Source organism: Schistocerca gregaria, chromosome X (assembly GCF_023897955.1).
Source record: "Schistocerca gregaria isolate iqSchGreg1 chromosome X, iqSchGreg1.2, whole genome shotgun sequence".
NCBI classification, from domain to species: domain Eukaryota; kingdom Metazoa; phylum Arthropoda; class Insecta; order Orthoptera; family Acrididae; genus Schistocerca; species Schistocerca gregaria.
In genome coordinates, this window is record NC_064931.1 from 751,116,034 (window position 1) to 751,126,223 (window position 10,190).

The window sequence follows — 10,190 nt, forward strand, 5'->3', positions numbered from 1 at the left end:
TGTTAGATATTTTCCAGTACATAAATTTTTGAACACAGCTAAAACTGCCTGAATTCTGCAAACATGAACATGTATTGGCCCAGTACTGACAGTGTTAAAGCAACGTAAGACAGAGAAATGTTAAAAGAAATTACTTGCCACATGGAAATAGTGATGAAAAAGATTGCCACAATTTATACAAGAAGATAATCATAAATCGCGACAACAATATACACAAAAATCACAAGACAAAAATAAATAAAGCAAATTCATCAACAGATAAAATAATACATTAACAATATGTAGCACGCAATTTACATACAGAGGTACATCAGCCTTTGTCATGCCTGGAAGCATGAATGTCACAGTCCTTACCTTTGGATTATTCCACTGCACCAAATAATAAAAAAATATTTTGATAAGTCTTAGGTCTCAGGGACCAAGAAAACTCAAACGGAATTAATATTAGTTAAGAGTCAATACAATAAATAAAGACACAACTAAAACCTCAACTGGTGGAAATAACAAAGTTCATCAAACACCTAATCAAATTATCAGTGAAATCAAGCACAGAAAATAAATCATAAGTTATGTTGTACGAAGAACACGCACTGACTTTCTTTTATATTCGTCGCACCTTGCACATCACTTGTGACATGAATATCAAAGGATGTGGGATACTTGGTGGACCTTTGGTGCAAGTTACCTGGCGGGTAATCGGAGAGAAATCTCTTAACATCTAGTATAGATTTAAGAGTCAGGAAGTCTTTCCTGAAAGTACTTGTATGGAGTCTAACCACGTATGGATGTGAAACATGGACAATAAACAGTTTAGGCAAGAAGAGAAGAGAATGTAGCGTTACAGAAGAATGGTGAAGATTAGATGGGTAGATCACGTAACTAATGAGGAGGTGCTGAATGGAACTGGCGAGAAAAGAAATTTGTGGCACTACCTGACTAGAAGAAGGGATCAGTTGGTAGGAGACATTCTGAGACATCAATGGATCACCAACTTAGCACTGGAGGGAAGCGTGGAGGGGGAGGGGGGGCTAAAAGTGTCATAGATGGAGACCAAGAGATAAATACAGTAAGCAGATTCATAAGGATGTAGTTTGCAGTGGTTTCTCGGTGATGCAGTGGCTTGTACAGGTAGCATGGAGAGCTGCATCGAACCAGTCTTCGGACTGAAGGCCACAACAACAATGGGATGGCTCGATGTTGCAGTTGTCAGTAACTGGGGACTGTTTATCTGCGACCCAAGCAGTCTTTCTCCTTCTGGCATTCTTCAATCCGGCTTTTACGAATCCCCATCATCTCGGATACTCACTCCACTGAGTGGGATAGAGCAGTGGTTAGCACACTAGACTCAAATTCGAGAGGACGACTGTTCAAACCCGTGTCCGGCCATCCTGATTTAGGTTTTCAATTATTTCCCTAACTCACCTAAGGCAAATGCCAGGATGGTTCCTTCGAAAAAGCAAGGCCGCTTGCCTTCTCCATCCTTCCCTAATCTGTCTGTAATGACCTATCCATCGACAGGACTTCAAACAGTAATCTCCTCCTCCTCCACAGTCACACCTCAGGACACTGTGACGTGTACTGACACAGGAGGTGGGCGGCGGCTTCACGTACCGGATGGTTCCACCTCGGAATAAGCATCTGCATAAGGGTGACATGCACTCGCTTACTGTGACACTTCATTGGAATGCAGCTGACATCTTCTTCACATCGTGTAATACAAGGAACAGTGTCAGGGTGCAGTACTCAGCTGGACTGGTGTGGGTACATTGTCTCGTCTTGCTGACATGTCACTGCGAGGTACCACCAGCTACTGTGGCACCGACAGACAGCGTGGATGACACACACACTGGGCGCACAACTCTCCTTCTTCCATCTACTCGGCCCTTAATAGCACTGCAGTGTATGACTCAGTCGTAGCGAGGCATGCCATCCTCTTGACTGTGCTGCTGTGGGCTAACTGTGTCTCTCTTTATGCTGTGGTGTCATCATTGCGTGAGACAATGGCAGCTACTGCAGATGGCACATCCCCTAAGCATACCACACTTCATCTTCTTCTGTCAGGTTCTTCCTTGACACCACCGTGATGCATGACTAGTGACAGTGAGTCATGCATGCCTCTTAACAGTACTGCAGTGGGCAAGTTGTGCGTACGTACTGCCTGTGGTATTCGGGGTTTCCCTCGGCATTTAAGGTCACGACACCTCCAGTTAAATCCATAACAGAGCAGTGGACACTCATGAAATCGGTCCCCAGTATAACTTCGAGATTCATCAAGGGAACAATTAAAAAATTCAGTTCAAAATCACATCCCTGGCACTTGAAATAAACTCGATTCTGCCATTTGACATCCACACTCTTTCCCGAAAATGCTCTCTTCACCTCCATTCCTCGCAACGGAAGGATAAAAAATGGTTCAAATGGCTCTGAGCCCTATGGTACTTAACATCTGAGGTCACCAGTCCGCTAGAACTTAGAACTACTTAAACCTAACTAACCTAAGGACATCACACACATCCATGCCCGAGACAGAATTCGAGGCTGTGATCGCAGCAGTTTCGCGGTTCCGGACTGAAGCGCCTAGAAACGCTCGGCCACTCTGGCCGGCCAACGGAAGGATAGGCCAAGCGCCCGCCTCCTTGTATTTCCAAAATCACACATCACAAAGTAGGGACTGCCGTTGTTGGGAATAAAAGATAGTGATAGATTTCTAATAGAGATTGTAATAACGGGCCTAATGGCTGAAATTTTGTGGTTGTTGGGTTCCTGGAGCAAGTTTGCTTTAGCGTCTCCAAGGTAGCGATGAAGTGGTGATTTTCCCATACGACCATTTCACGAGTGTACCGTGAATATCAGGGATCCAGTGAAACATCAAATCTCTGACATCGCTGCGGCTGGAAAAATATCCTGCAAAAACGGGACTAACGACTGAAGAGAATCGTTCAAGGTGACAGAAGTGCAACCATTTCGCGAACTGCTGCAGATTTCATCGCTGGGCCAGCAACAGGTGTCAGCGTGTGAGCTATTCAACGAAACATCATCAATATGGGCTTTCGGAGTCAAAGGCCCACACATGTTCCCTTGATGACTGCCTCAAGGACCCAGTCAACGTTGGACTGTTGATGACTGGAAACATGTCAACTGGTCGGACGACTGTCATTTCAAATTCTATCGAGTGGATGGACGTGTGCGGGTATGGAGACAACCTCATGAATCCATGGACCCTGCATGTTAGCAGGGGACTGTTCAAGCTGTTGGAGGCTCTGCAATGGTGTAGTGCGTGTGCAGTTGGAGTGATATGGGACCCCTGATGCATCTAGATACGACTCTGACAGGTGACATACACGTAAGCACCCTGTCCGATCACCTGCAGCCATTCATTTCCATTGTACATTCCGATAATTCCAGCAGGACAATGCGACACCTCACACGTCCAGAATTGCTACAGAGTGGCTCCAGGAACACGCTTCTGAGTTTAAGCACTTCCGCTGGCCACCAAACTCCCCAAACATGAACATTATTGAGCATATTTGGGATGCCTTGCAACGTGCTGTTCAGAACAGATCTTCGCCCTCTCATAATCTTACGGATTTATGGGCAGTCTTGCAAGATTCATGGTGTCATTTCCCTCCAGAAATGCTTCAGACATTAGTTGAGTCCATGCCACGTCGTGTTGCGGAGCTTCTGAGTGCTTGCAGGGGCCCTATCAGATATTAAGCAGGTGTACCAGTTTCTTTGACTCTTCAGTATATATCGATCCACATAAAAGCTCTGTACACACGAACGCAACACGAGAATTTTATTTAATGAACAAGGAAATTTTATGAGTCGATTTCAGGCTCTGGCAACCTCTGAAACCTCAGTTAAGTCGGAGAAGTCGTATTCATTTAAACACTATTTTTTTGTGTTCGTAGCTCGAACGATAGCTTAAAGCTACTTTATGAAACTTCTGGCAAGGTCACTCGGCGGCGGCGATCTTTGCAAACGAAGAGCGTCCTTTGCAGTTCGGCTCCTTTGCGATATGGCTCCTTTGGTGTGCGGCACCATACACTTTGTCACGGAAAATTGTACTGAAATGCAGGAGGATCTGCAGCGAATTGACGCATGGTGCAGGGAATGGCAACTGAATCTCATTGTAGACAAGTGTAATGTGCTGCGAATACATAGAAAGAAAGATCCCTTATCATTTAGCTACAATATAGCAGGTCAGCAACTGGAAGCAGTTAATTCCATAAATTATCTGGGAGTACGCATTAGGAGTGATTTAAAATGGAATGATCATATAAAGTTGATCGTCGGTAAAGTAGATGCCAGACTGAGATTCATTGGAAGAATCCTAAGGAAATGCAATGCGAAAACAAAGGAAGTAGGTTACAGTACGCTTGTTCGCCCACTGCTTGAATACTGCTCAGCAGTGTGGGATCCGTACCAGATAGGGTTGATAGAAGAGATAGAGAAGATCCAACGGAGAGCAGCGCGCTTCGTTACAGGATCATTTAGTAATCGCGAAAGCGTTACGGAGATAATAGGTAAACTCCATTGGAAGACTCTGCAGGAGAGACGCTCAGTAGCTCGGTACGGGCTTTTGTTGAATTTTCGAGAACATACATTCACCGAGGAGTCAAGCAGTATATTGCTCCCTCCTACGTATATCTCGCGAAGAGACCATGAGGATAAAATAGCGAGATTAGAGCCCACACAAAGACATTCCGACAATTCTTCTTTCCACGAACAATACGAGACTGGAATAGAAGGGAGAACCGATAGAGGTACTCAAGGTACCCTCCGCCACACACCGTCAGGTGGCTTGCGGAGTATGGATGTAGATGTAGACGTAGATGTAGAAGCAATTCCTCTGCGGTGCGTCGGCACATGCTGTTTCGGGAGCCGGTATTTTTTGTAAAGAACGAATCTACATAAAATATACAAAGTTTATGGCCATTTCGGCAGTAATTGTTGCGATCTGGTACAGAGCGTTTCATTATTAACGAGGCTAACAGTATAACGTTTTAGCTGTTCTCATAGCGTAGATGAGGGCATGAGAGTGCTCAGCCTTTGGATCGGGTTCGATCCTTGGGCCCCTTTCAGACTGGGACACTGGTGACGGTCAACAGCGACGGTCACCGACGGAGATACATTCGTTTGGACTGGAGAAATCACGCCGGCACACTACACCGCCTCATCGGGCCACTGTCACGCAGCAGTGACTCACCCTCGCGACATGTGACTGACAGTCACTGCGTTTACAGCAGTCATCGTCTGACATGCATTAGAGTGTTCGCACTGGGTCACAGATCACAGACACAGCGCTGAGGATTTGCCAACAGACAGGCAGTCATGTCTGAGACCGTCTCGCGAAACATTCATTATATGTTATACTGTACACATGGTAGCCATGAGTTTAGACTTCATTAAGATTGAAGATTTTACAAGTGAAGGAGAATGTCGTCCCGCTATTTGGGATGTCAAAAGCGATGACTCTAGCAACAAAGTGGTGGCTAGGAGAGTAATAACCTTCAACCACATTTGCATCCCTCGCCCCCTCTTCTTCTGCGTCTTAAGGCGTTCCGCTTTGTGGTCCAAAAATAGACATAAAATATAATTCTTCATTACAATTATTTGCGCATATGTGGCTACTACAATAATTAATTTTATTTATTTATTATAATATTATTGAGGTACGAGTTCCTGACTCACTATTATTTTAAGTTCCAATCGGTTCAGTGAATACAATAATGTGATTTCTTACAGTTAACATAGTAATAATTGCACAACGCACATCACAAATACAATGCCAGATGAACAATGAGGCCTAACCACATTAACGTTCACGTAACATTTCTAGCAATTACATTTTTTGCAGCTGCCAAGCCACTTCACCTTCAGGGCTAACGAAGTAGTTTGCAAAGACATCTCTGACACTGTCGTAATATTTCCTCCACGGACTAAACGAGGTGACATGTCCTGCAATCTATGAATAGTTAACGTATCTTCAAACGACATGAGGAGTATAAAACAATCCTTTCTCCAGCCCATCATGTAGCAGTGGATGTATGTGTAATAAACGTTTTGTCTTCATTCTCCTCCTCCTCCTCCTGCTTAGGAGTACCAAAAGACGTTCCTCCTCGCTCAAGTCCATTTCACTAAATAATCAGGTGGCAATACCTGCGGTGTCAGACACTGGTGGTCCAGGAGTGTTCACCACAATTACCGGAGACCGTCACTGGAGACCGTCATCAGTGTCCCAGTGTGAAATGGGCCTTACTACCGCCCCATGTCCAATTTTGCCAACGGCCTTGCCGCAGTGGTAACACCGGGTCCCGTCAGATCACCGAAGTTTAGCGCTGTCGGGCTGGGCTAGCACTTGGATGGGTGACCATCGGGTCTGCCGAGCGCTGTTGGCAAGCCGGGTGCACTCAGCCCTTGTGAGGCAAACTGAGGCGCTATTTGACTGATAAGTAGCGGCTCCGGTCTCGTAAACTGACATACGGCCGGGAGAGCGGTGTGGTGACCACGTGCCTCTCCATATCCGCATCCAGTGAGGCCTGTGGGCCTTCCAAGGCCTGTTCGGACGGAGAGAGTTATATCGTTTGTTTTTCATCGCTATGCATCCTAAAAAGCGTCATGGTCGTAGTGAAAATAGGATTTTTTGACTGATTGGACTGAACAATATTGTTTTGCGTTTCCTGAGGCCTGGAGCTGTTCCAATTTGCTTCATATGCAACAGAACTGCCGCTCGTGTTAGAAGCGCCAATTTAAAGCGACAGTACGAACCTGCAGTTCCATAAAAAAAAAAAATCTGGGTAGTGAAGCCCGTCAGAAAAACTCCAGGCACTTCTAGCTTCTTACAAAAAAAGGTACAACCCTCCTACTTTGCTCAATGAGCGAGCAAGAAAAATCTGCAGAAGCAGCAACGCGTGTGTGTTGATCGGTTAATAAACATCAGAAGCCAGTTCCAGACTCTGTGACAGTAAAAAAAAAAAAGAAAGGTATGTTGGAAATGGTTGTGGCATTTTTTAAAGAGAAAAAAGATGTTGTTGCCGCAATTCGAGGTAGTCCATTGTCAGCAAGAAGTAATACAAGAAGAACCGAAATATTGGCTGCTGAAAATAAAAGTAGTTTGCTCGAACTTCTGCGGAAGGCGCCTTGCTACGCCATAGCACTACACGAATCATACACGTTGTTGATGAAGAACGTCCATTATTTTCGTGCCCTTTCTGGATATTAAAAGTAAAGAATTTAGGGAAGAATTGCTAACAATATTGTCGCTGAAAGGCCAGATTCGCGGAGAAGATTTATTTAAGACTTTTTATGACTTCATGACGAAATCAAACGTTAGTTATGATAAAATAGTGTCTCTTTTACCCCCAGCGACGATCGACAAAGAGAAATTCCTAGTAAAGAGAATCAAATATAAAAATGCTGGGCTACTTTCTTGCCAGTATATATTTAACCAGGCAAAAAGGCAGCCCTTGTTATTGTGACTCTGAAAGAACTAATGGAAGAAGTAATGGACAGGCTGATCAAATTGACCAATTATATGAGGTTTCTTTCTGCTCTTCAGCACAAACAGTTTACAGAGATTCTTTCTGAGTATGATTCGGCATGTTCGTTGTGAAAGTAAAGGTCAAGTGGTTGAACTTTAGAATCTTCTGCTCAATCTTCTCCCCAGAATCGAAAGTACGTTTTTGACAACCAACGGAGGGGAAAATAAGCGTAGAAAGTCTAAAGGCAGCTCAATAGAGTCAGTGGAACGCCTCATAATGAGGCGTTTCGATATGTTACCTGAAATATTTTTGCGTAGCCAAATCTATCCCCGAATTATGTTAATGTTTCGAAATGTTCTACTCTTTGAATTTGTTTCAGCGAATCTCTAAAATGTTACTAGGAATGTTACACTCTTTACTCACTTTCCTAACTGATATTTCCCGCCGTTTTACCTCTATCACTACTAATCTCATAGTTGTTCCAAAAACATTGCTTCTTTCAGTTTCCTCTTTATTATTTCGAACCATCCTAAAAACAAGCCCGTAGAACAACGATGAGTGAAAACATTGCTACATTCGAAGATACACGTAGATTTCATACTGCCCCGCAATGTCACATAAGTAAAAATTTCAAGTTTATATTACAATTCACGAACTTCCAACATGCTGGAGTAATTTGGGTCAGCAACTTCTATTAATCCATAGAATGAAAAACCACTCCAAGTTGCAAATATTCTATTTTTCATTCGATGACTAGTTTCGCGACGAGACCCATTTTCAAATCAACACAACAAAGTCGAAAATGGAATTTTCGAAGATGTCAATAAAATGTGTAATGTACATTCACAGTCCGTACCGATTATCTGTATGCACTGTGAATGTGCATTAAACATTTTACACAACCCATGTTGATTTGAAAATGGGTCTCGGCCCAAAACTAGTCATCGCATGAAGAATAAAATATTTGTAACTTGGACTGGTTTTTCGTTCTATTATATTACATATGTTTCAGCTGAGTACTTGAATACAAGTTATGGGTATTGGAAGAAAAAAAGAAAGAAAAATCAAACATCGTAGATGTTGCCAGTTAAACTCAATGCAAGACTCAATTTGCTTACGTCAAAATTGCGTTGGACCTATTAAAGTTAATAATAGTATTTACAAAAAGACAGCGGATCGGGTTAGCCATGAGGCCTTCATCTATGGACTTTAATCGATGCTCTTACTTTTTTAGTATTAGCTGTGTCTTTTAATTAGCTGTCCCAGTTGTCTAGGCGACTCACATAACCTATCATTTCTTTATTTATTTCGGAATTTTGTGTCAGCTTCTTGTTTTCCACTTCTGTTTCGATAAAATAAATGTCGTGTGATTAGGGTCTCCCGTCGGGTAGACTGTCCGCCTGGTGCAAGGCTTTCGATTTGACGCCACTTCGGCGACTTGCGCGTCGATGGGGATGAAATGATGGTGATGGTGCAACACAACACCCAGACCCTGAGCGGAGAAAATATCCGACGCACTGACCATTTTTTTTTTTGTTAATCATGTTTGGTCGTTGCGGACGTCACATGACATCCGTTCAAGTTCGTTGTTGATACTTTCGCTCAATTTTTTATTACAGAGGCCAACCAGCCCTCTGACCGAACACGATGAGCTACCGTGCCGGCAAATGATGATAGTTAAAGTAGCCATTCGGTTTGGTTCAAATAGCTCTGAGCACTATGGGACTTAACATCTCAGGTCATCAGTCCCCTAGAACTTAGAACTACTTAAACCTAACTAACCTAAGGACATCACACACATCCATGCCCGAGGCAGGATTCGAACCTGCGACCGTAGCGGTCGCACGGCTCCAGACTGAACCGCCTAGAACCGCTCGGCCACTACGGCCGGCTGAACGAAACATGCATTTGGCTCAAAATGGCTCTGAGCACTATGGGACTCAACTGCTGTGGTCATTAGTCCCCTAGAACTTAGAACTACTTAAACCTAACTAACCTAAGGACATCACACACATCCATGCCCGAGGCAGGATTCGAACCTGCGGCCGTAGCAGTCGCACGGTTCCGGACTGCGCGCCTAGAACCGCGAGACCACCGCGGCCGGCGAAACATGCATTTGATTCGTAGCTAAAGAGTATCTGTGGAAAGTACAATGACTACTGCTGCAATTCTTGGCGTTTTCTTTTATTTTCGTTATTGCTCCAACTGTAGGACCCGTCATAGCTTTTGCACCATCTGTGCACACATCTATGCAATTAGACCATGAAACTTTGTTAGTCCTTTAAAAAATCATCCAATAGACGGAATATTTCAGCACCTGTTGTGTTGGCAGGTAGTGGTCTGGACAATAAGAGGTCCTCCTCAAAACATCCAGAATATTCATAACGGACAATAGCCAATAAAATCGCTAATCCTGCAACATCAGTGGGTTCATCTATCTGCAGAGAAAATGAATTGTGTTGGATGCGAGAAACAAGAGTGTCTTTCACATCATTTGACATGTCAACAATGTGTCTCTTGACAGTATTGTTTGATAATGGCACCGAAGATACAAGCATTACTGCCTTTTCGTCTAGGTTGCAAGAAACAATATCATTAACACTCGGCTTTATGAGATTTTCTGCAATGCTATGAGCTTTACCTGTTTTTGCCACTCGATAACTAACCAAGAAAGAAGCTTTTAATGAATTTTCATTAATTGTTTTT

At 43.6% G+C, this 10,190-nt stretch overlaps 1 pseudogene; it reads left to right on the forward strand.

Moving 5' to 3' along the window:
- Nucleotides 1-6,283: 6,283 nt before the first annotated feature.
- On the forward strand, nt 6,284-6,401 carry LOC126299816 (5S ribosomal RNA; annotated as a pseudogene).
- Nucleotides 6,402-10,190: the final 3,789 nt, after the last annotated feature.